This window comes from Ranitomeya imitator, chromosome 6, assembly GCF_032444005.1.
Source record: "Ranitomeya imitator isolate aRanImi1 chromosome 6, aRanImi1.pri, whole genome shotgun sequence".
In the NCBI taxonomy this organism is placed as follows: domain Eukaryota; kingdom Metazoa; phylum Chordata; class Amphibia; order Anura; family Dendrobatidae; genus Ranitomeya; species Ranitomeya imitator.
Window position 1 is genome coordinate 527,162,372 of NC_091287.1, and position 23,909 is coordinate 527,186,280.

Here is a 23,909-nt window from a genome sequence, read left to right on the forward strand (position 1 = left end):
ATCCGGGTTCCAGCACCGCCAGCTGGTTCTCGGCAGTGTTTTTGTCACAGGTACTCCCTCGTGCCAAGCCTGGTTTCAGCACCGTCAGCTGTTTCCGGGTTGTGTCAAGCTCACTGAGACACCTATGCTTGCCTCGTCGTGGTGCGGTCGGGTTAGCCAACTCCAGGGTGCCTCCAGTTTAGGAGCTTCCTATGTGGGCTGCGTGAACTGGTAGTCAAGGCTGGTTCTGTAGTGCCAGTAGGCCCAGCTCCCCCTGTAGGACTGTTGGGGTTCGGTAACTGCGGCTGCCTCGCGGCCTAGCTGTTCTCTCCTCTCCTGTGGACCTTCGGGTCCACCACCTGGTTCCAGCACCGTCAGCTGGTTCCGGGCCGAGCCTTTGGCTTAGGTGCCTCCTCCTGGGTATCCGAGTTCCGCCAACGCCAGGCGGTCCTTGGTAGTGCTTTTAAGCGCGGGCACCTACAGCTTAGTAACCGGGTTCCAGCACCGTCAGCTGGTCCTCGGTCGTGCCATTGGCTCTTGCACACTGGGGCAACGCATCCGGGTTCCAGCACCGCCAGCTGGTTCTCGGCAGTGTTTTTGTCACAGGTACTCCCTCGTGCCAAGCCTGGTTTCAGCACCGTCAGCTGTTTCCGGGTTGTGTCAAGCTCACTGAGACACCTATGCTTGCCTCGTCGTGGTGCGGTCGGGTTAGCCAACTCCAGGGTGCCTCCAGTTTAGGAGCTTCCTATGTGGGCTGCGTGAACTGGTAGTCAAGGCTGGTTCTGTAGTGCCAGTAGGCCCAGCTCCCCCTGTAGGACTGTTGGGGTTCGGTAACTGCGGCTGCCTCGCGGCCTAGCTGTTCTCTCCTCTCCTGTGGACCTTCGGGTCCACCACCTGGTTCCAGCACCGTCAGCTGGTTCCGGGCCGAGCCTTTGGCTTAGGTGCCTCCTCCTGGGTATCCGAGTTCCGCCAACGCCAGGCGGTCCTTGGTAGTGCTTTTAAGCGCGGGCACCTACAGCTTAGTAACCGGGTTCCAGCACCGTCAGCTGGTCCTCGGTCGTGCCATTGGCTCTTGCACACTGGGGCAACGCATCCGGGTTCCAGCACCGCCAGCTGGTTCTCGGCAGTGTTTTTGTCACAGGTACTCCCTCGTGCCAAGCCTGGTTTCAGCACCGTCAGCTGTTTCCGGGTTGTGTCAAGCTCACTGAGACACCTATGCTTGCCTCGTCGTGGTGCGGTCGGGTTAGCCAACTCCAGGGTGCCTCCAGTTTAGGAGCTTCCTATGTGGGCTGCGTGAACTGGTAGTCAAGGCTGGTTCTGTAGTGCCAGTAGGCCCAGCTCCCCCTGTAGGACTGTTGGGGTTCGGTAACTGCGGCTGCCTCGCGGCCTAGCTGTTCTCTCCTCTCCTGTGGACCTTCGGGTCCACCACCTGGTTCCAGCACCGTCAGCTGGTTCCGGGCCGAGCCTTTGGCTTAGGTGCCTCCTCCTGGGTATCCGAGTTCCGCCAACGCCAGGCGGTCCTTGGTAGTGCTTTTAAGCGCGGGCACCTACAGCTTAGTAACCGGGTTCCAGCACCGTCAGCTGGTCCTCGGTCGTGCCATTGGCTCTTGCACACTGGGGCAACGCATCCGGGTTCCAGCACCGCCAGCTGGTTCTCGGCAGTGTTTTTGTCACAGGTACTCCCTCGTGCCAAGCCTGGTTTCAGCACCGTCAGCTGTTTCCGGGTTGTGTCAAGCTCACTGAGACACCTATGCTTGCCTCGTCGTGGTGCGGTCGGGTTAGCCAACTCCAGGGTGCCTCCAGTTTAGGAGCTTCCTATGTGGGCTGCGTGAACTGGTAGTCAAGGCTGGTTCTGTAGTGCCAGTAGGCCCAGCTCCCCCTGTAGGACTGTTGGGGTTCGGTAACTGCGGCTGCCTCGCGGCCTAGCTGTTCTCTCCTCTCCTGTGGACCTTCGGGTCCACCACCTGGTTCCAGCACCGTCAGCTGGTTCTCGGCAGTGTCTTTTGCTCTTGTACCTTCTGCTCCCCATCCTGGTTCCAGTACCGTCAGCTGGTTCCGGGCAGAGCCTTTGGCTTAGGTGCCTCCTTCTGGGTATCCAAGTTCCACCAACGTCAGGTGGTCCTTGGTAGTGCTTTCAGGCACGGGTACCTCCTGCTTAGTAACCGGGTTCCAGTAACGTCAGCTGGTCCTCGGTAGTTCCATTGGCTCTTGGACCTTCGGCTACCCATCCGGGTTCCAGTACCGTCAGCTGGTTCTCGGCAGTGTCTTTTGCTCTTGTACCTTCTGCTCCCCATCCTGGTTCCAGTAACGTCAGCTGGTTCCGGGCAGAGCCTTTGGCTTAGGTGCCTCCTTCTGGGTATCCGAGTTCCGTCAACGTCAGGCGGTCCTTGGTAGTGCTTTTTAGCACGGGTACCTCCTGCTTAGTAACCGGGTTCCAGTAACGTCAGCTGGTCCTCGGTAGTTCCATAGGCTCTTGAACCTTCGGGTAGCCATCCGAGTTCCAGTTCCATCAGCTGGTTCTTGGCATTTTCTCAGCCTTCTTGTACCTTCTGCTACATTTCCAAGTTGAAGACCCTAACGTCGACGACCCGGAAGACCACCACGATGACGACGACACGGAAGACCACCCCGATGACGACGACGACGACGGCGGAGACGACGACGGCGGAGATGACGACACTGGAGACGACGACCCTGGAGACGACAACATGGAAGACCGAGAAGCAGAAGAACAAGAGGCTGCAGAACAAAGAGCAGAAGAACATTAAGCATAAGACTTAATATCAGAGCAAAAGATATTATCTAAATTATATGCAGAAGAAGACTAAGCAGTGTATGGGGGTGAGTCCGTTCCTCCTCGTGGTGCCCCTGGATAAAGCCTGATGCTGCAGGCCAAACTGAACGCGGACAAATGTAACTTTTGTGACTGGCAGAACGGAAGGTGTAATCTTCAAACTTTTATAGATAACAACTACGGGAATGCCTGTCACAAATGAGAATATGATGAAGAAGTAGAATAGGAAGAATAATAACAGTGGAATAAAAAGAATATGTAGAATAAGAAGAATAATAATAGTTGAATAAAATGAATATGAAGAATGTAATAAAAAAAAAAAAATAGGTAGAAGATGAAGAAGAAGATGAATAAGGTGAAGAAGTTGATGTCAAAGATGCTGATGATGATGAAGATGAAAGTGTGGGAAAAGAAAAAAAAAAAGAAAAAAAAGAAGGGGAAGGGCGTGGAATAGTGAAACATCAATATCTGACAAAATAAAAAAAAAATTTACATAGTCAATATCTTTGTCACTCCGAACGTCTTAAAAAAAAACAAAAAACATGCTATTCTATTTGATTGGGATAAACCTCTATGACTTTAATGTCTCCGCCACCTCCCCAAATACATCCGGCATTATTCTTAGTTGTTTTCCTTCATGTAGAATGAACCTACAAGGAAAGAAAGGGTTTATTTTAATTCCGATATTTTGGTCCCATTGACTTGCATTGGGATCGGGTATCGGTATCGGCGATATCCGATATTTTTTGAATATCGGCCGATCCAAACCGATACCGATACTTTCCGATATCGGAAGGTATCGCTCAACACTAATCGTCAGCACTAAACATCTTCGTCGCTATTTCAAAACTGTGCAGAAGGGTGCATTGGCCCTGATCTGAGACCACTCCTGCAGCGTGATTTGCCCCACCTCTGGATCTTATTGGCCCAGGCTATACGTCATAACGTATTGCACCAGGGCTCGTCGGTGCTGCCACAGTCGCTGCAACATGTGCAGAGTTGAATTCCACCGTGTGGGCACATCGCATTTCAGCCAGTGAACTGGCAGGTCTAGGGTTGAGCGACTTTTACTTTTATAGGATCGGGTCGGGTTTCACGAAACCCGACTTTTTCAAAAGTCGGGTCAAGTGAAATCGTCCGATCCTATAAAAAAGTCGGGGTCGGGGTCGGCCGAAACACGAAACCCAATGCAGTGCATTGGGTTTCCAATGGTTCCCAGGGTCTGAAGGAGCGGAAACTCTCCTTCAGGCCCTGGGATCCATATTTAAGTGTAAAATAAAGAATTAAAATAAAAAATATTGCTATACTCACCCTCTGACGCGCCCTGGTACTAACCGGCAGCCTTCCTTCCTTAGAATCAGCGCGTGAAGGGCCTTAGATGACGTCACGGCTTGTGATTGGTCGCGCGACCGCCCATGTGACCGCTCGCACGACCAATCACAAGCCGCGATGTCACCGAAGGTCCTTCAAGCGCTGATTCTTAGGAAGGAAGGCTGCCGGAAAGAAGCAGGGCTCGTCCGAGGGTGAGTATATACCTAATAGGAATATTCCTAATAGGAATATACTCACCCTCGGACGCGCCCTGCTTCTTTCCGGCAGCCTTCCTTCCTAAGAATCAGCGCTTGAAGGACCTTCGGTGACATCGCGGCTTGTGATTGGTCGCGCGAGCGGTCACATGGGCGGTCGCGCGACCAATCACAAGCCGCGACGTCATCTAAGGCCCTTCACGCGCTGATTCTAAGGAAGGAAGGCTGCCGGTTAGTACCAGGGCGCGTCAGAGGGTGAGTATAGCAATATTTTTTATTTTAATTCTTTATTTTACACTTAAATATGGATTCCGATACCGATTTCCGATATTGCAAACATATCGGAACTCGGTATCGGAATTTTGATACCAGATTCAGAAGATTGCCGACCTCATGGCCGACCCCACACAGGGGTCGGGTCGGGTTTCATGAAACCCGACTTTGCCAAAAGTCGGCGACTTCTGAAAATGGCCGACCCGTTTCGCTCAACCCTAGGCAGGCCCAATGACTTCTGTAGAGATGCAAGTCGTCGAGGATAGTGGGATAAAAATTGCTGAACAAACCAGGTTCAAAACGTGATCTTGGCCCGGTATGCGCTGACACCAGAGGCATACCGCCAAAAGTTCCACGGACTTATAAAATGCGTAACCGATACCCACGCTGAATGGGCCTGTAAATTACGGCGGTCACTGCTACAGTGGGTACAAGGGAGCCAAGCAGCCACTAAGGAGGACATCCTCCAGCTCTTCTTGTTAGAATGATTCTTTAATGGACTAACCCCCGAGACACAGGAATGGCTTCGGGACAGGCGGCCAACGACTATTGAGGAAGCCGCTCGTCTGGCCGATGAACATCATGATGCCAGGAGGCCTCAGTTGTCCGGATCAAAGATGGTCACTGGGGGTCCGCCCATGGACCTGGAGGGCCCCAAACCACAGAAGATTGTAGGGGGACCAGCTAGAAACCCAGCCTACCACAGTCCCCCTGGGGCACGATGCCACACCTGCCGTCAGCCGTCCCTGCATATCTATTATCTATCTAACTATCATCTATCTATCATCTGTCTATTATCTGTCTATCTATAGATCTATTATATATCTATCTATCTATTATCTATCTATCATCTATCCATCTGTTATCTATCTATCTATCTATCATCTATCCATCTGTTATCTATGTATCTATCTATCTGTTATCTATCTATCTGTTATCTATCTATCTATCTATATATCTATCTCTCTGTCTGTCTATTATCTATCTATTATCTTTCTATCTATTATCTATCATCTATGCATCTGTTATCTATCTATCTGTTATCTATCCATCTATCTGTTATCTATCTATCTATCTATTATCTATCTATTATCTATTATCTATCTATTATCTATCTATCTATCTTTTCCCGTGTTATCCTATTTCCTATGTCTCTATCTGCCTGTAAATCTTTTCCCCCATCACCTTCTCCATATCCTGTCATTTCCCGTCGCCCTCCTCTCTATATCTCCTCTCCATATTTCCTGCGTTGATCATTGTGTACAGTGAGAAGATTTTCCTTCAGTCTCATCAGTGAAACCATCTGTGTGAAAGTGGTTGGTCTGATATAAATTGGGTGTGGGGATCCATCACTGACCTTCTGTACTATCTCGTTTGCCTTAATGGATACATTTCGGATTAGACTTTGTTCCCAGCTGTTCTTTAAACAATTTTGACTTTCATCTTGGCCCGATACCAGGAAATGGCTGTGTTACATATTTCTATATCTATATACTATGATGGCAGGGGCTGCATGGGAAAGATACTTTCTAACATTTGTTTGATGAACTATTTTCATTATATTCAGTTTAATTCTTTCAAAAACAACATTTCTCACTCATGTAACAAAACGGCCATTGACAGGGATCTGAACTGAACTTCGGGGTATCAGGTTGCGTCTTCAGGATAGTCACTAAGGGTGAGCATTGCTCTTTTTTTACTTTTAACTGGACTGAACCCTTTTAAAAATAAATTTATCAGGCTAGAAAACCCCTTCAAAACATAGTCTAATATATCCCGGAACTGTCTGAATTCTCATACCCTTTAACTTTGTATCTACTCCTCTTCAGTGAGTGGTTCCTTTCCATCAGTACTATGCTAGCACTATAGGTGCTGGAACTCCCTTTCCATTACTTCCTGTATGCATTGCTCCCGCCAGAGAATGGAGACACCTAGTGGCCAGCACTTGGAACTGATTTTTCAGAGGTAAGGCAACATAATTTTGAAATAAAGTCATTTGCAGATTGTCTAATTATCACAATATCTATGAAATGAGATCAAAATGTCAGAAAACACAGGGACTCTTTTGACTGGAGCGCCTTTATAAGTTTTGGTCGTGCAAATGTTTTTCACATGGGGAAAAAGTTTCCATAACTTGAAACTTCTGCCTCCCAAAGGGGAACATGAAGGATTTTACCGTGACCGTTGTATGACAAAAAAGTCACCACGACCTTCCCACAGGACACTGCAATAATTAAAAAAAGACATGTCTATAATATTACGGCTATATTAGGGATTACCAGTCCCCGCAGTCTTCACACTGATGGACCTCAATTCTGAAAGCTTCAGTATAGTTGCAGTCACAGTGAATTATGATCAATGATTCAACTGCTTTTCCAGAAAAAAAGGGGAAAAAAAGCATATTGAATTTATTATGTATGTACAATATCAAGCTTAGAACATTCCTTGTAAATAGTTCTCCAGGAAAAACTGTCAGTCGCTTTATTCTCAGTCGTTCCTGTATGCCCGAGGAACAAAGCAAACATTGATATATTATAAATCTATCTGTTATCTATCAAGGGTCGGACTGGCCTGGTGGGGTATCGGGGAAACCCCCTGTGGGCCCTTGCAGTGGACCAGAGAGATAGTGGTGGAAAAAAGAAGAAGGGAAAAAGAAAGTCTGCAGTTTTTAGGGGCACCGGCCCTTTAAAAGCACAGGCAGAGTAAGTGCAGGGGCGCGCAAACAGAGCGTTCATTGCCTGAACCACCACATGGCATGTCCCCATGAACACTGACCAGTGTGTGCCTGACGTCGCCGGTGTATGATGTCAGTGTAATGCACCGGGCCCACACACGTCAGCGGCCAACCTCTGCTAGGTCGATGGCCATTTTAATATGAGTGCGCCAGGAGCGCAAGCACGTAAGTGGAATCCTTTTTTTTTTCCTTCTGTGCATGGTTCGAGCACCAGGCTGGGTATGTGGGGGGCCAGGATGGATATATATTGGAGCCAGAATGGATATATGGGGGGCCAAGGATTGATATATGGGGGGGGGGCCCAGGATGGATATATGGGGGCAAGGATAAATATAAGGGGAACCAGGATGGATATATGGGGGGCCCAGGATGGATATATGGGGGGCCCAGGATGGATATATGGGGGAGCCAGGAAGGATATATGGGGGCCAGGACAAGGGACATATAGGAGCCAGGATGGATATATGGGGGGCCCAGGATGGATATATGGGGGTGTAAGGAGGTTGCTTTCCCTGCTCCTTACCTGGAACCACTTAGTCGGACAGCTGGGTTGTTGGGGTGAGGACTTTCTGCCCTGGACAGAGGGGATTATGTGACTGCTGGGGGCAGAGAGGAAGAGAGAGGGGTGTGGTCAGAAAAGAGCGGGAGAGCAGAGTGCGCGAGAGAGAGTGGACAGCGCACCAGAGAGAAAGCAGGCTGCAGCGCCGCGCTTCCCAAGAAAGAGTGCTTCCCGTGAGGGCACTGAGGTTGAGATACCAGCTGTAGTGAAGGCTGGATATGAGAGTGTGGACTTGGTAGCCTCTGTAATCAGAGAAGACGTATCCCCTGACAGTGACCTGAGCGCGCAGCCCCGGTGACTGCAGTGACAAGCCAGGACCCCTGAGTGTGACAAAGTAAACAGCTCAGTGTGTGTAGCATTGCTACAGTAGAAAGTCTGCCAGGCTAATATACAGAGACTGTGCAGCAGAGTGACTGTTACTTCCTGCTTCCAGCTTCACTGGGAGAAAAGACTGCAAAGACTTAACTCCGGAGTCTCCAGTTCCCAGGAGACAGAGGAGAGACTTCAGGATCTCAAGCGCTGCTGGTGACTGTACCCACGTTGGAATAAGGACTCTCCAGTCAGGACCTCCCTGGATGGATAAGTTACAAGAACACTCGTTAACCATTTTGATTCCGCTTAACTGTTTACTGTTTCCTTTATCTCTATTAACCCCCTGTTTACTCCCAGTGAGGAGAATCTTACTCCTGTTAATAAATTCCCCTCAACAGTTGGTCTGTCTGTTCCGAGGTGACATACTCAACCCTGCACTCTATTACAGGGGAGCCAGGAAGGATATATGGGGGCCAGGACAAGGGACATATAGGAGCCAGGATGGATATATGGGGGGCCCAGGATAGATATATAGGGGAGCCAGGATGGATATATGGGGGATCCAGGATGAGTATATGGGGCCCAGGACAAGGTACAAGGTTGGATGTATGGGGGGCCAAGATGGATATATGGGGGCCTGTTATGGCTGGCAATCAGGCAACACAGTGTGCAGTAATCAGCGCACATACAGAGATCTGGCAATAACCAAAAACAATAGGACAAGCTCTGAGACGTGGAATCTCTGTAGACTGCAGTACCTGATCTATCCTCACACAACTATAAGCAGCAGCGGATTGCGCCTATAACTACCTATGCAACTCGGCACTGCCTGAGGAGCTGACTAGCCTGAAGATAGAAATACAAGCCTGACTTACCTCAGAGAAATACCCCAAAGGAATAGGCAGCCCCCCACATATAATGACTGTTAGCAAGATGAAAAGACAAACGTAGGAATGAAATAGATTCAGCAAAGTGAGGCCCGATATTCTAGACAGAGCGAGGATAGCAAAGAGAACTATGCAGTCTACAAAAAACCCTAAAACGAAAACCACGCAAAGGGGCAAAAAGACCCACCGTGCCGAACTAACAGCACGGCGGTGCACCCCTTTGCTTCTCAGAGCTTCCAGCAAAAGTTAATAGCAAGCTGGACAGAAAAAACAGAAAACAAACTAGAAGCACTTATCTAGCAGAGCAGCAGGCCCAAGGAAAGATGCAGTAGCTCAGATCCAACACTGGAACATTGACAAGGAGCAAGGAAGACAGACTCAGGTGGAGCTAAATAGCAAGGCAGCCAACGAGCTCACCAAAACACCTGAGGGAGGAAGCCCAGAGACTGCAATACCACTTGTGACCACAGAAGTGAACTCAGCCACAGAATTCACAACAGTACCCCCCCTTGAGGAGGGGTCACCGAACCCTCACCAGAACCCCCAGGCCGACCAGGATGAGCCACATGAAAGGCACGAACAAGATCTGGGGCATGGACATCAGAGGCAAAAACCCAGGAATTATCTTCCTGAGCATAACCCTTCCATTTGACCAGATACTGGAGTTTCCGTCTAGAGACACGAGAATCCAAAATCTTCTCCACAATATACTCCAATTCCCCCTCCACCAAAACAGGGGCAGGAGGCTCCACAGATGGAACCATAGGTGCCACGTATCTCCTCAACAACGACCTATGGAATACATTATGTATGGAAAAGGAGTCTGGGAGGGTCAGACGAAAAGACACCGGATTGAGAATCTCAGAAATCCTATACGGACCAACAAAACGAGGTTTAAATTTAGGAGAGGAAACCTTCATAGGAATATGACGAGAAGATAACCAAACCAGATCCCCAACACGAAGTCGGGGTCCCACACGGCGTCTGCGATTAGCGAAAAGCTGAGCCTTCTCCTGGGACAAGGTCAAATTGTCCACCACCTGAGTCCAGATCTGCTGCAACCTGTCCACCACAGAATCCACACCAGGACAGTCCGAAGACTCAACCTGTCCTGAAGAGAAACGAGGATGGAACCCAGAATTGCAGAAAAATGGAGAGACCAAGGTAGCCGAGCTGGCCCGATTATTAAGGGCGAACTCAGCCAACGGCAAAAATGACACCCACTCATCCTGGTCAGCGGAAACAAAACATCTCAGATATGTTTCCAAGGTCTGATTGGTTCGTTCGGTCTGGCCATTAGTCTGAGGATGGAAGGCCGAGGAGAAAGATAGGTCAATGCCCATCCTACCACAAAAGGCACGCCAGAACCTCGAGACAAACTGGGAACCTCTGTCAGAAACAATATTCTCAGGAATGCCATGTAAACGAACCACATGCTGGAAGAACAAAGGCACCAAATCAGAGGAGGAAGGCAATTTAACCAAGGGCACCAGATGGACCATTTTAGAAAAGCGATCACAGACCACCCAAATGACCGACATTTTTTGAGAAACGGGAAGGTCAGAAATGAAATCCATCGAAATATATGTCCAAGGCCTCTTCGGGACCGGCAAGGGCAAAAGCAACCCACTGGCACGTGAACAGCAGGGCTTAGCCCTAGCACAAATTCCACAGGACTGCACAAAAGCACGCACATCCCGTGACAGAGATGGCCACCAGAAGGATCTAGCAACCAACTCCCTGGTACCAAAGATTCCTGGATGACCGGCCAGCACCGAACAATGAAGTTCAGAGATAACTTTACTAGTCCACCTATCAGGGACGAACAGTTTCTCGGCCGGACAACGATCAGGTTTATTAGCCTGAAATTTCTGCAACACTCTCCGCAAATCAGGGGAGATGGCAGACACAATGACTCCTTCCTTGAGGATACTCGCCGGCTCAGATAACCCCGGAGAGTCGGGCACAAAACTCCTAGACAGAGCATCCGCCTTCACATTTTTAGAGCCCGGAAGGTATGAAACCACAAAATCAAAACGAGCAAAAAATAACGACCAACGGGCCTGTCTAGGATTCAAGCGCTTGGCAGACTCAAGATAAGTAAGGTTCTTATGATCAGTCAAAACCACCACGCGATGCTTAGCACCCTCAAGCCAATGACGCCACTCCTCGAATGCCCACTTCATGGCCAGCAACTCTCGGTTGCCCACATCATAATTACGCTCAGCAGCAGAAAATTTCCTGGAAAAGAAAGCACATGGTTTGAACACTGAGCAACCAGAACCTCTCTGTGACAAAACCGCCCCTGCACCAATCTCAGAAGCATCAACCTCGACCTGGAACGGAAGAGAAACATCAGGTTGACACAACACAGGGGCACAGCAAAAACGACGCTTCAACTCCTGAAAAGCTTCCACGGCAGCAGAAGACCAATTAACCAAATCAGCACCCTTCTTGGTCAAATCGGTCAATGGTCTGGCAATGCTAGAAAAATTACAGATGAAGCGACGATAAAAATTAGCAAAGCCCAGGAATTTCTGCAGACTTTTTAGAGATGTCGGCTGAGTCCAATCCTGGATGGCCTGAACCTTAACCGGATCCATCTCGATAGTAGAAGGGGAAAAGATGAACCCCAAAAATGAAACTTTCTGCACACCGAAGAGACACTTTGATCCCTTCACGAACAAGGAATTAGCACGCAGTACCTGGAAAACCATTCTGACTTGCTTCACATGAGACTCCCAATCATCTGAGAAGATCAAAATGTCATCCAAGTAAACAATCAAGAATTTATCCAGATACTCACGGAAAATGTCATGCATAAAAGACTGAAAAACAGATGGAGGATTGGCAAGTCCGAACGGCATCACCAGATACTCAAAATGACCCTCGGGCGTATTAAATGCCGTTTTCCATTCATCTCCTTGCCTGATTCTCACCAGATTATACGCACCACGAAGATCTATCTTGGTGAACCAACTAGCCCCCTTAATCCGAGCAAACAAGTCAGAAATCAATGGCAAGGGATACTGAAACTTAACAGTGATCTTATTAAGAAGGCGGTAATCAATACACGGTCTTAGCGAACCATCCTTCTTGGCTACAAAAAAGAACCCTGCTCCCAATGGTGACGACGATGGGCGAATATGTCCCTTCTCCAGGGACTCCTTCACATAACTGCGCATAGCGGTGTGTTCAGGTACGGACAAATTAAATAAACGACCCTTAGGGAATTTACTACCAGGAATCAAATCGATAGCACAATCACAATTCCTATGCGGAGGTAGGGCATCAGACTTGGACTCTTTAAATACATCCTGAAAGTCCGACAAGAACTCTGGGATGTCAGAAGGAATGGATGACGAAATAGACAAAAATGGAACATCACCATGTACTCCCTGACAACCCCAGCTGGTTACCGACATAGAGTTCCAATCCAATACTGGATTATGGGTTTGTAGCCATGGCAACCCCAACACGACCACATCATGCAAATTATGCAGTACCAGAAAGCGAATAACTTCCTGATGTGCAGGAGCCATGCACATGGTCAGCTGGGCCCAGTACTGAGGCTTATTCTTGGCCAAAGGTGTAGCATCAATTCCTCTCAACGGAATAGGACACCGCAAAGGCTCCAAGAAAAATCCACAACGTTTAGCATAATCCAAATCCATCAGATTCAGGGCAGCGCCTGAATCCACAAACGCCATGACAGAATACGATGACAAAGAGCACATTAAGGTAATGGACAAAAGGAATTTGGACTGTACAGTACCAATAACGGCAGAGCTATCGAACCGCCTAGTGCGTTTAGGACAATTAGAAATAGCATGAGTAGAATCACCACAATAGAAACACAGTCTGTTCAGACGTCTGTGTTCTTGCCGTTCTACTTTAGTCATAGTCCTGTCGCACTGCATAGGCTCAGGTTTACTCTCAGACAATACCGCCAGATGGTGCACAGATTTACGCTCGCGCAAGCGACGACCGATCTGAATGGCCAAGGACATGGACTCATTCAAACCAGCAGGCATAGGAAATCCCACCATTACATCCTTAAGAGCTTCAGAGAGACCCTTTCTGAACAAAGCCGCTAGTGCAGATTCATTCCACAGAGTGAGTACTGACCACTTTCTAAATTTCTGACAATATACTTCTACATCATCCTGACCCTGGCATAAAGCCAGCAGATTTTTCTCAGCCTGATCCACTGAATTAGGCTCATCGTAAAGCAATCCCAGCGCCAGGAAAAACGCATCGACACTACTCAATGCAGGGTCTCCTGGCGCAAGAGAAAACGCCCAGTCCTGTGGGTCGCCGCGCAAAAAAGAAATAATAATCAAAACCTGTTGAATAGGATTACCAGAAGAATGAGGTTTCAAGGCCAAAAATAGCTTACAATTATTTCTGAAGCTCAGGAACTTAGTTCTGTCACCAAAAAACAAATCAGGAATCGGAATTCTTGGTTCTAGCATCGATTTCTGATCAATAGTATCTTGAATCTTTTGTACATTTACAACGAGATTATCCATTGAGGAGCACAGAGCCTGAATATCCATGTCCACAGCTGTGTCCTGAAGCACTCTAATGTCTAGGGGAAAAAAAAGACTGAAGACAGAGCTAAGAAAAAAAAATGATGTCAGGATTTCTTTTTTCCCTCTATTGGGAATCATTGGTGTGGCTCCTTGTACTGTTATGGCTGGCAATCAGGCAACACAGCGTGCAGTAATCAGCGCACATACAGAGATCTGGCAATAACCAAAAACAATAGGACAAGCTCTGAGACGTGGAATCTCTGTAGACTGCAGTACCTGATCTATCCTCACACAACTATAAGCAGCAGTGGATTGCGCCTATAACTACCTATGCAACTCGGCACTGCCTGAGGAGCTGACTAGCCTGAAGATAGAAATACAAGCCTGACTTACCTCAGAGAAATACCCCAAAGGAATAGGCAGCCCCCCACATATAATGACTGTTAGCAAGATGAAAAGACAAACGTAGGAATGAAATAGATTCAGCAAAGTGAGGCCCGATATCCTAGACAGAGCGAGGATAGCAAAGAGAACTATGCAGTCTACAAAAAACCCTAAAACGAAAACCACGCAAAGGGGCAAAAAGACCCACCGTGCCGAACTAACAGCACGGCGGTGCACCCCTTTGCTTCTCAGAGCTTCCAGCAAAAGTTAATAGCAAGCTGGACAGAAAAAACAGAAAACAAACTAGAAGCACTTATCTAGCAGAGCAGCAGGCCCAAGGAAAGATGCAGTAGCTCAGATCCAACACTGGAACATTGACAAGGAGCAAGGAAGACAGACTCAGGTGGAGCTAAATAGCAAGGCAGCCAACGAGCTCACCAAAACACCTGAGGGAGGAAACCCAGAGACTGCAATACCACTTGTGACCACAGAAGTGAACTCAGCCACAGAATTCACAACAGGGGCCTCAGGATCGATATATAGGGGAGCCAAGATGGATATATGGGGGCCAGGACATGTATGACCAAAAAGTCACCACGACGTTCCCACAGGACACTGCAATAGTTAAAAGAAGACATGTCTATAATATTACGGCTATATTAGGGATTACCAGTCCCCGCAGTCTTCACACTGATGGACCTCAATTCAGAAAGCTTCAGTATAGTTGCTGTCACAATGAATTATGATCAATGCTTCAACTGCTTTTCTAGAAAAAAAGGGAAAAAAAGCATATTGAATTTATTATGTATGTACAATATCAAGCTTAGAACATTCCTTGTAAATAGTTCTCCAGGAAAAACTGTCAGTTGCTTTATTCTCACAAGTTCCTGTATGTCCGAGGAGCAAAGCAAACATTGATATATTATAAATCTATCTGTTATCTATCAAGGGTCGGACTGGCCTGGTGGGGTATCGGGGAAACCCCCTGTGGGCCCTTGCAGTGGACCAGAGAGATAGTGGTGGAAAAAAGAAGAAGGGAAAAAGAAAGTCTGCAGTTTTTAGGGGCACCGGCCCTTTAAAAGCACAGGCAGAGTAAGTGCAGGGGCGCGCAAACAGAGCGTTCATTGCCTGAACCACCACATGGCATGTCCCCATGAACACTGACCAGTGTGTGCCTGACGTCGCCGGTGTATGATGTCAGTGTAATGCACCGGGCCCACACACGTCAGCGGCCAACCTCTGCTAGGTCGATGGCCATTTTAATATGAGTGCGCCAGGAGCGCAAGCACGTAAGTGGAATCCTTTTTTTTTTCCTTCTGTGCATGGTTCGAGCACCAGGCTGGGTATGTGGGGGGCCAGGATGGATATATATTGGAGCCAGGATGGATATATGGGGGGCCAAGGATTGATATATGGGGGGGGGGGGCCCAGGATGGATATATGGGGGCAAGGATAAATATAAGGGGAACCAGGATGGATATATGGGGGGCCCAGGATGGATATATGGGGGGCCCAGGATGGATATATGGGGGAGCCAGGAAGGATATATGGGGGCCAGGACAAGGGACATATAGGAGCCAGGATGGATATATGGGGGCCCAGGATGGATATATGGGGGTGTAAGGAGGTTGCTTTCCCTGCTCCTTACCTGGAACCACTTAGTCGGACAGCTGGGTTGTTGGGGTGAGGACTTTCTGCCCTGGACAGAGGGGATTATGTGACTGCTGGGGGCAGAGAGGAAGAGAGAGGGGTGTGGTCAGAAAAGAGCGGGAGAGCAGAGTGCGCGCGAGAGAGTGGACAGCGCGCCAGAGAGAAAGCAGGCTGCAGCGCCGCGCTTCCCAAGAAAGAGTGCTTCCCGTGAGGGCACTGAGGCTGAGATACCAGCCGTAGTGAAGGCTGGATATGAGAGTGTGGACTTGGTAGCCTCTGTAATCAGAGAAGACGTATCCCCTGACAGTGACCTGAGCGCGCAGCCCCGGTGACTGCAGTGACAAGCCAGGACCCCTGAGTGTGACAAAGTAAACAGCTCAGTGTGTGTAGCATTGCTACAGTAGAAAGTCTGCCAGGCTAATATACAGAGACTGTGCAGCAGAGTGACTGTTACTTCCTGCTTCCAGCTTCACTGGGAGAAAAGACTGCAAAGACTTAACTCCGGAGTCTCCAGTTCCCAGGAGACAGAGGAGAGACTTCAGGATCTCAAGCGCTGCTGGTGACTGTACCCACGTTGGAATAAGGACTCTCCAGTCAGGACCTCCCTGGATGGATAAGTTACAAGAACACTCGTTAACCATTTTGATTCCGCTTAACTGTTTACTGTTTCCTTTATCTCTATTAACCCCCTGTTTACTCCCAGTGAGGAGAATCTTACTCCTGTTAATAAATTCCCCTCAACAGTTGGTCTGTCTGTTCCGAGGTGACATACTCAACCCTGCACTCTATTACAGGGGAGCCAGGAAGGATATATGGGGGCCAGGACAAGGGACATATAGGAGCCAGGATGGATATATGGGGGGCCCAGGATGGATATATAGGGGAGCCAGGATGGATATATGGGGGATCCAGGATGAGTATATGGGTCCAGGACAAGGTACAAGGTTGGATGTATGGGGGGCCAAGATGGATATATGGGGGCCTCAGGATCGATATATAGGGGAGCCAGGATGGATATATGGGGGCCAGGACATGTATGACCAAAAAGTCACCACGACGTTCCCACAGGACACTGCAATAGTTAAAAGAAGACATGTCTATAATATTACGGCTATATTAGGGATTACCAGTCCCCGCAGTCTTCACACTGATGGACCTCAATTCAGAAAGCTTCAGTATAGTTGCTGTCACAATGAATTATGATCAATGCTTCAACTGCTTTTCTAGAAAAAAAGGGAAAAAAAGCATATTGAATTTATTATGTATGTACAATATCAAGCTTAGAACATTCCTTGTAAATAGTTCTCCAGGAAAAACTGTCAGTTGCTTTATTCTCACAAGTTCCTGTATGTCCGAGGAGCAAAGCAAACATTGATATATTATAAATCTATCTGTTATCTATCAAGGGTCGGACTGGCCTGGTGGGGTATCGGGGAAACCCCCTGTGGGCCCTTGCAGTTGACCAGAGAGATAGTGGTGGAAAAAAGAAGAAGGGAAAAAGAAAGACTGCAATTTTTAGGGGCACGGGCCCTTTAAAAGCACAGGCAGAGTAAGTGCAGGGGCGCGCACACAGAGCGTTCATTGCCTGAACCACCACATGGCATGTCCCGATGAACACTGACCAGTGTGCGCCTGACGTCGCCGGTGTATGATGTCAGTGTAATGCACCGGGCCCACACACGTCAGCCACCAACCTCTGCTAGGTCGATGGCCATTTTAATATGAGTGCGCCAGGAGCGCAAGCACGTAAGTGGAATCCTTTTTTTTTTCCTTCTGTGCATGGTTCGAGCACCAGGCTGGGTATGTGGGGGGGCCAGGATGGATATATAGTGGAGCCAGGATGGATATATGGGGGAGCCAGGAAGGATATATGGGGGGGCCCAGGATGGATATATGGGGGCCAGGATAAATATAAGGGGAACCAGGATGGATATATGGGGGGCCCAGGATGGATATATGGGGGAGCCAGGAAGGATATATGGGGGCCAGGACAAGGGACATATAGGAGCCAGGATGGATATATGGGGGAGCCAGGAAGGATATATGGGGGAGCCAGGAAGGATATATGGAGGAGCCAGGAAGGATATATGGGGGCCAGGACAAGGGACATATAGGAGCCAGGATGGATATATGGGGGGCCCAGGATGGATATATGGGGGTGTAAGGAGATTGCTTTCCCTGCTCCTTACCTGGAACCACTTAGTCAAACAGCTGAATTGTTGGGGTGAGGACTTTCTGCCCTGGATAGAGGGGATTATGTGACTGCTGGGGGCAGAGAGGAAGAGAGAGGGGTGTGGTCAGAAAAGAGCGGGAGAGCAGAGTGCGCGAGAGAGAGTGGACAGCGCGCCAGAGAGAAAGCAGGCTGCAGCGCCGCGCTTCCCAAGAAAGAGTGCTTCCCGTGAGGGCACTGAGGCTGAGATACCAGCCGTAGTGAAGGCTGGATATGAGAGTGTGGACTTGGAAGCCTCCGTAATCAGAGAAGACGTATCCCCTGACAGTGACCTGAGCCCCGGTGACCGCAGTGACAAGCCAGGACCCCTGAGTGTGATAAGTAAGCTGCCCAGTGTGTGTGTAGCATTGCTACAGTAGAAAGTCTGCCAGGCTAATATACAGAGACTGTGCAGCAGAGTGACTGTTACTTCCTGCTTCCAGCTTCACTGGGAGAAAAGACTGCAAAGACTTAACTCCGGAGTCTCCAGTTCCCAGGAGACAGAGGAGAGACTTCAGGATCTCAAGCGCTGCTGGTGACTGTACCCACGTTGGAATAAGGACCCTCCAGTCAGGACCTCCCTGGATGGATAAGTTACAAGAACACTCGTTAACCATTTCGATTCCGCTTAACTTTACTATTTCCTTTATCTCTATTAACCCCCTGTTTACTCCCAGCGAGGAGAATCTTACTCCTGTTAATAAATTCCCCTCAACAGTTGGTCTGTCTGTTCCATGGTGTCATAATCAACCCTGCACTCTATTACAGGGGAGCCAGGAAGGATATATGGGGGCCAGGACAAGGGACATATAGGAGCCAGGATGGATATATGGAGGAGCCAGGGTGTATATATGGTGGAGCCAGGATGAGTATATGGGGCCCAGGACAAGGTACAAGGTTGGATGTATGGGGGGCCAAGATGGATGTATGGGGGCCTCAGGATGGATATATAGGGGAGCCAGGATGGATATATGGGGGCCAGAACAAGGGACATATGGGAGCCAGGATAGATATCTGGAGGGCCAGGATGGATATAAGGGGAACCAGGATGGATATATAGGGGAGCCAGAGTGGATATATCGCGGAGCCAGGATGAGCATATGGGGCCCAGGACAAGGTACAAGGTTGGATATATGGGGGGCCAGGATGGATTTATGGGGGCCAGGATGGATATATAGGGGAAGTCAGGATGGATATATGGGTGATCCAGGATGGATATATGGGGGAGCTAGGATAGATATATGGGGGGCTAAGATGGATATACATGAGGGATCCAGGATGGATATATGGGGGTCGGGATGGATAAATGGGTGGCCAGGACAAGGACCAGGATAGATGTAAGGGGGCACGATGGATATAAAGGAGGCCAGGATGGATATACAGTATGGGGGCCAGATGGATATATGGGGGCCAGGATGGATATATGGGGAAACCAAGATGGATATATGGGGGAGCCAGGATGGATATATGGAGGGCCAGGATGAATGTATGGGGGAGACAGGATGAGAATATGGGGACCAGCACAAGGTACATTTGGGAGTCAGGATGGATATATGGGGGGCCAGGATGAGAATATAGGGACCAGGACTAGGTTGGATATATGGGGGATTCAGGATAGATATATGGGGGGACAAAATAGATACAGTATAGGGGGCAGGACAAGGGACATTTGGGTACCCTTATGGATATTTGGGGGAGCAAGATGGACATCTGGGGGGCAGGCTACCAATATGGGGTCCAGGCTGGACAAGGGACCTAGAGGGCTAGTCTGGAGCATATTATAAAATAAAGGAAGCCAGGCTGGGTGGGATTATTAAATAAAGGGGCCAGAATGAAGGACTGAATAACTGGGGCCAGAATGAGGAACATGTTATATTAGTTTATGGTGACAAGTGGGGAATATAACTTCTTTAGGGTCCAGATAGAAACATTATTATTACTGTAATATAATTTACTTTGTAGGAAACTGTTTTCCATTGGGTGAACAAAATGGGGGTCCTGTTACTGTGCAGGGTGACACTATGAAGCTTTATTTCATCTGATATAGTGTAGAAGTGAGGGAAAATATGGGAAATGTGCTCTGAAAGCGATCAGCTATAGATAACTGTATGTTATTTTCTGCAGAGATGAGTCCTGGCTTGAAAACATAATGGCGGTCTATGCTGGATGGAGAACAAAAGCAAAGATGAAGGACTTCAACTGCGGACATCACCAGTGAGTCAGTGTATTACATGTACCCACACTATACACTATATACATATATGTACAGAGCTCCTGTGTATAATGTCTCCAGGGATCACTGTATTACCTATACATTATATACAGAGCTCTTGTGTATAATGTCACTGGTGGTGATCATTGTATTACCCATACACTGACACTATATACAGAGCTCGTGTGTATAATGTCATCAGTGATCACTGTATTACCTGTACACTGACACTATATACAGAGCTCGTGTGTATACTGTCACCAGTGATCACTGTAATACCTGTACACTGAAACTATATACAGAGCTCCTGTGTATAATGTCACTGGTAATCGCTGACTTATCTGTACACTATACACTATTTATTGTATACTATATACAGAGCTCTTGAGTATAATGTCACTGGTGGTAATAACAGTGTTTGTTAGTATTGTGGTTTGTATTCATGATCAGTATTGTAGTATTCGGTCACTATGTGGTGGTAATTTGTGGCCTGTTCATGGTGTGGCAGTATTTATCCCCTGTATGTGGTATTATTCAGTCACAATGTGGTGGTAATTTGTGATCTGGTCACGGTGTGATGGTATTTGTCCCTTGTATGTGGTATTATTCAGACACTATGTGATGGTAATTTGAGGTTTGATCATGGGGTGGCAGTATTTGTCAGTTGTAAGTGGCATTATTCGATCATTATGTGGTGAAACATGTAGTCTAGTTACGGTGTGGCGGTATTTCTCTTTGTATGTGGTATTATTTGGTCGATATATGCTAGTAATATGTGGTATTATTCAGTCACTGTGTGGTCTGTTCATGGTGTGCTAGCATTTGTTCGTTGTATGTGGTATTATTTGGTCACTATGTGGTCTATTCATTGTGTGGCATGTTTGTTCTTTGTTTGTGGTATTATTCGGTCACTATGTGGCCTGGTCATGATGTAGTGGTATTTCTTCCTTGTATGTGGTATTATTCGGTCACTGTGTGGTCTCTTCATGGTGTGGCTGTAGTTGTTCCTTGTATGCGGTATTATTCAGTCACTATGTGGCCTGGTCATGGTGTGGAGGTATTTCTTCCCTGTGTGTGGTATTATTGGTCTTGGTATAAGGGATTGTGATGTGTATGGAGATCATTTGTTCTCTCTGATATTAATTAGGAGAAGATTATTTCCATTAGAGATGAAATACTTAGAGCACAGTGGCAGAGATGCACTTATAGGGAATGAATGAAGCTGCGGTCAGACATCTCAAAAGCCGCTGCATTTTAAAATGGGGATAATTATCCTTGTCAGGGATAAAACATCCTCATTCTTCTGATTGGTGCAGATTCTATCTATTATCTATCTATCTGTTATGTATCTAGCTATCTATTGTCTATCTTTATCTATCTATTATCTATCTTTCTATCTATCAATTATCTAGCTATTATCTACCTGTCATCTATATATTATCTATCTATTATCTATCTTGTTATCTATCTATCTATCTATCTATCTATCTATCTATCTATCTATCTATCTATCTATCTATCTATCTATCATGTATATATTATCTATCTACATATTATCTATCTGTAGATGTGTATATCTTTCTGTCTATCTATTATCTATCTGTCTATCTATCTATTATCTATCTATATATTATCCATCTATCTATATACACTCCCTGTCAGAAGTTATGTCGCTTATCCATGTTATGTAAATAAAAGCTTATAACCTGACGTTAAATTCATCCATTGGATGTATAAATTATTCTTTTGAAAGCTGAAACCCTCCGAAATGTGGTTTAGGTTAAGAAAATAAATTGTCATCAATGCAGAAATATTGATCAGTTAATGGACACAGAATGGTCAGATTTTGGCAAGGCAAAAGATTTGTCGCCAACAGAAAGTAATGTGATATTCAAACAAATAATTAACTTAAAATACAAATATATGGTGCATAACATTGGTGAATGAAGTTTTGGTGCTATTAGAGTCATATTTAATATTTTGTGTGACTTCCATGAGCTTGAAGGACTGCATCCATGCGGTTCAACAATGATTCATACAATTTATTAATGAAGTCCTCAGGAATAGCAAAGAATGCAGTCTTACATGCCTCCCAGAGTTCATCTAGATTGTTTGGTTTTGTCTTCCAAGCTTCCTCTTTCATCCTACCCCAAACATGCTCAATGATGTTCATGTCTGGTGACTGGGCTGGCCAGTCCTTGAGCACCTTGATCTTTTTTTGCCTGGAGGAACTTTGTTGTAGAGATACAGTTAGGGCCAGAAATATTTGGACAGTGACACAATTTTCGCGAGTTGGGCTCTGCATGCCACCACATTGGATTTGAAATGAAACCTCTACAACAGAATTCAAGTGCAGATTGTAACGTTTAATTTGAAGGGTTGAACAAAAATATCTGATAGCAAATGTAGGAATTGTACACATTTCTTTACAAACACTCCACATTTTAGGAGGTCAAAAGTAATTGGACAAATAAACATAACCCAAACAAAATATTTTTATTTTCAATATTTTGTTGCAAATCCTTTGGAGGCAATCACTGCCTTAAGTCTGGAACCCATGGACATCACCAAACGCTGGGTTTCCTCCTTCTTAATGCTTTGCCAGGCCTTTACAGCCGCAGCCTTCAGGTCTTGCTTGTTTGTGGCTCTTTCCGTCTTAAGTCTGGATTTGAGCAAGTGAAATGCATGCTCAATTGGGTTTAGATCTGGAGATTGACTTGGCCATTGCAGAATGTTCCACTTTTTGGCACTCATGAACTCCTGGGTAGCTTTGGCTGTATGCTTGGGGTCATTGTCCATCTGTACTATGAAGCGCCGTCCAATCAACTTTGCAGCACTTGGCTGAATCTGGGCTGAAAGTATATCCCGGTACACTTCAGAATTCATCCGGCTACTCTTGTCTGCTCCTATGTCCTCAATAAACACAAGTGACCCAGTGCCATTGAAAGCCATGCATGCCCATGCCATCACGTTGCCTCCACCATGTTTTACAGAGGATGTGGTGTGCCTTGGATCATGTGCCATTCCCTTTCTTCTCCAAACTTTTTTCTTCCCATCATTCTGGTACAGGTTGATCTTTGTCTCATCTCTCCATAGAATACTTTTCCAGAACTGAGCTGGCTTCTTGAGGTGTTTTTCTGCAAATTTAACTCTGGCCTGTCTATTTTTGGTATTGATGAATGGTTTGCATCTAGATGTGAACCCTTTGTATTTACTGTCATGGAGTCTTCTCTTTACTGTTGACTTAGAGACAGATACACCTACTTCACTGAGAGTGTTCTGGACTTCAGTTGATGTTGTGAACGGGTTCTTCTTCACCAAATTAAGTATGCGGCGATCATCCACCACTGTTGTCATCCGTGGACGCCCAGGCCTTTTTGAGTTCCCAAGCTCACCAGTCAATTCCTTTTTTCTCAGAATGTACCCAACTGTTGATTTTGCTACTCCAAGCATGTCTGCTATCTCTCTGATGGATTTTTTCTTTTTTTTCAGCCTCAGGATGTTCTGCTTCACCTCAATTGAGAGTTCCTTTGACCGCATGTTGTCTGCTCACAGCAACAGCTTCCAAATGCAAAACCACACACCTGGAATCCACCCCTGACCTTTTAACTACTTCATTGATTACAGGTTAACGAGGGAGACGCCTTCAGAGTTAATTGCAGCCCTTAGAGTCCATTGTCCAATTACTTTTGGTCCCTTGAAAAAGAGGACGCTATGCATTACAGAGCTATGATTCCTAAACCCTTTCTCCGATTTGGATGTGGAAACTATCATATTGCAGCTGGGAGTGTGCACTTTCAGCCCATATTATATATATAATTGTATTTCTGAACATGTTTTTGTAAACAGCTAAAA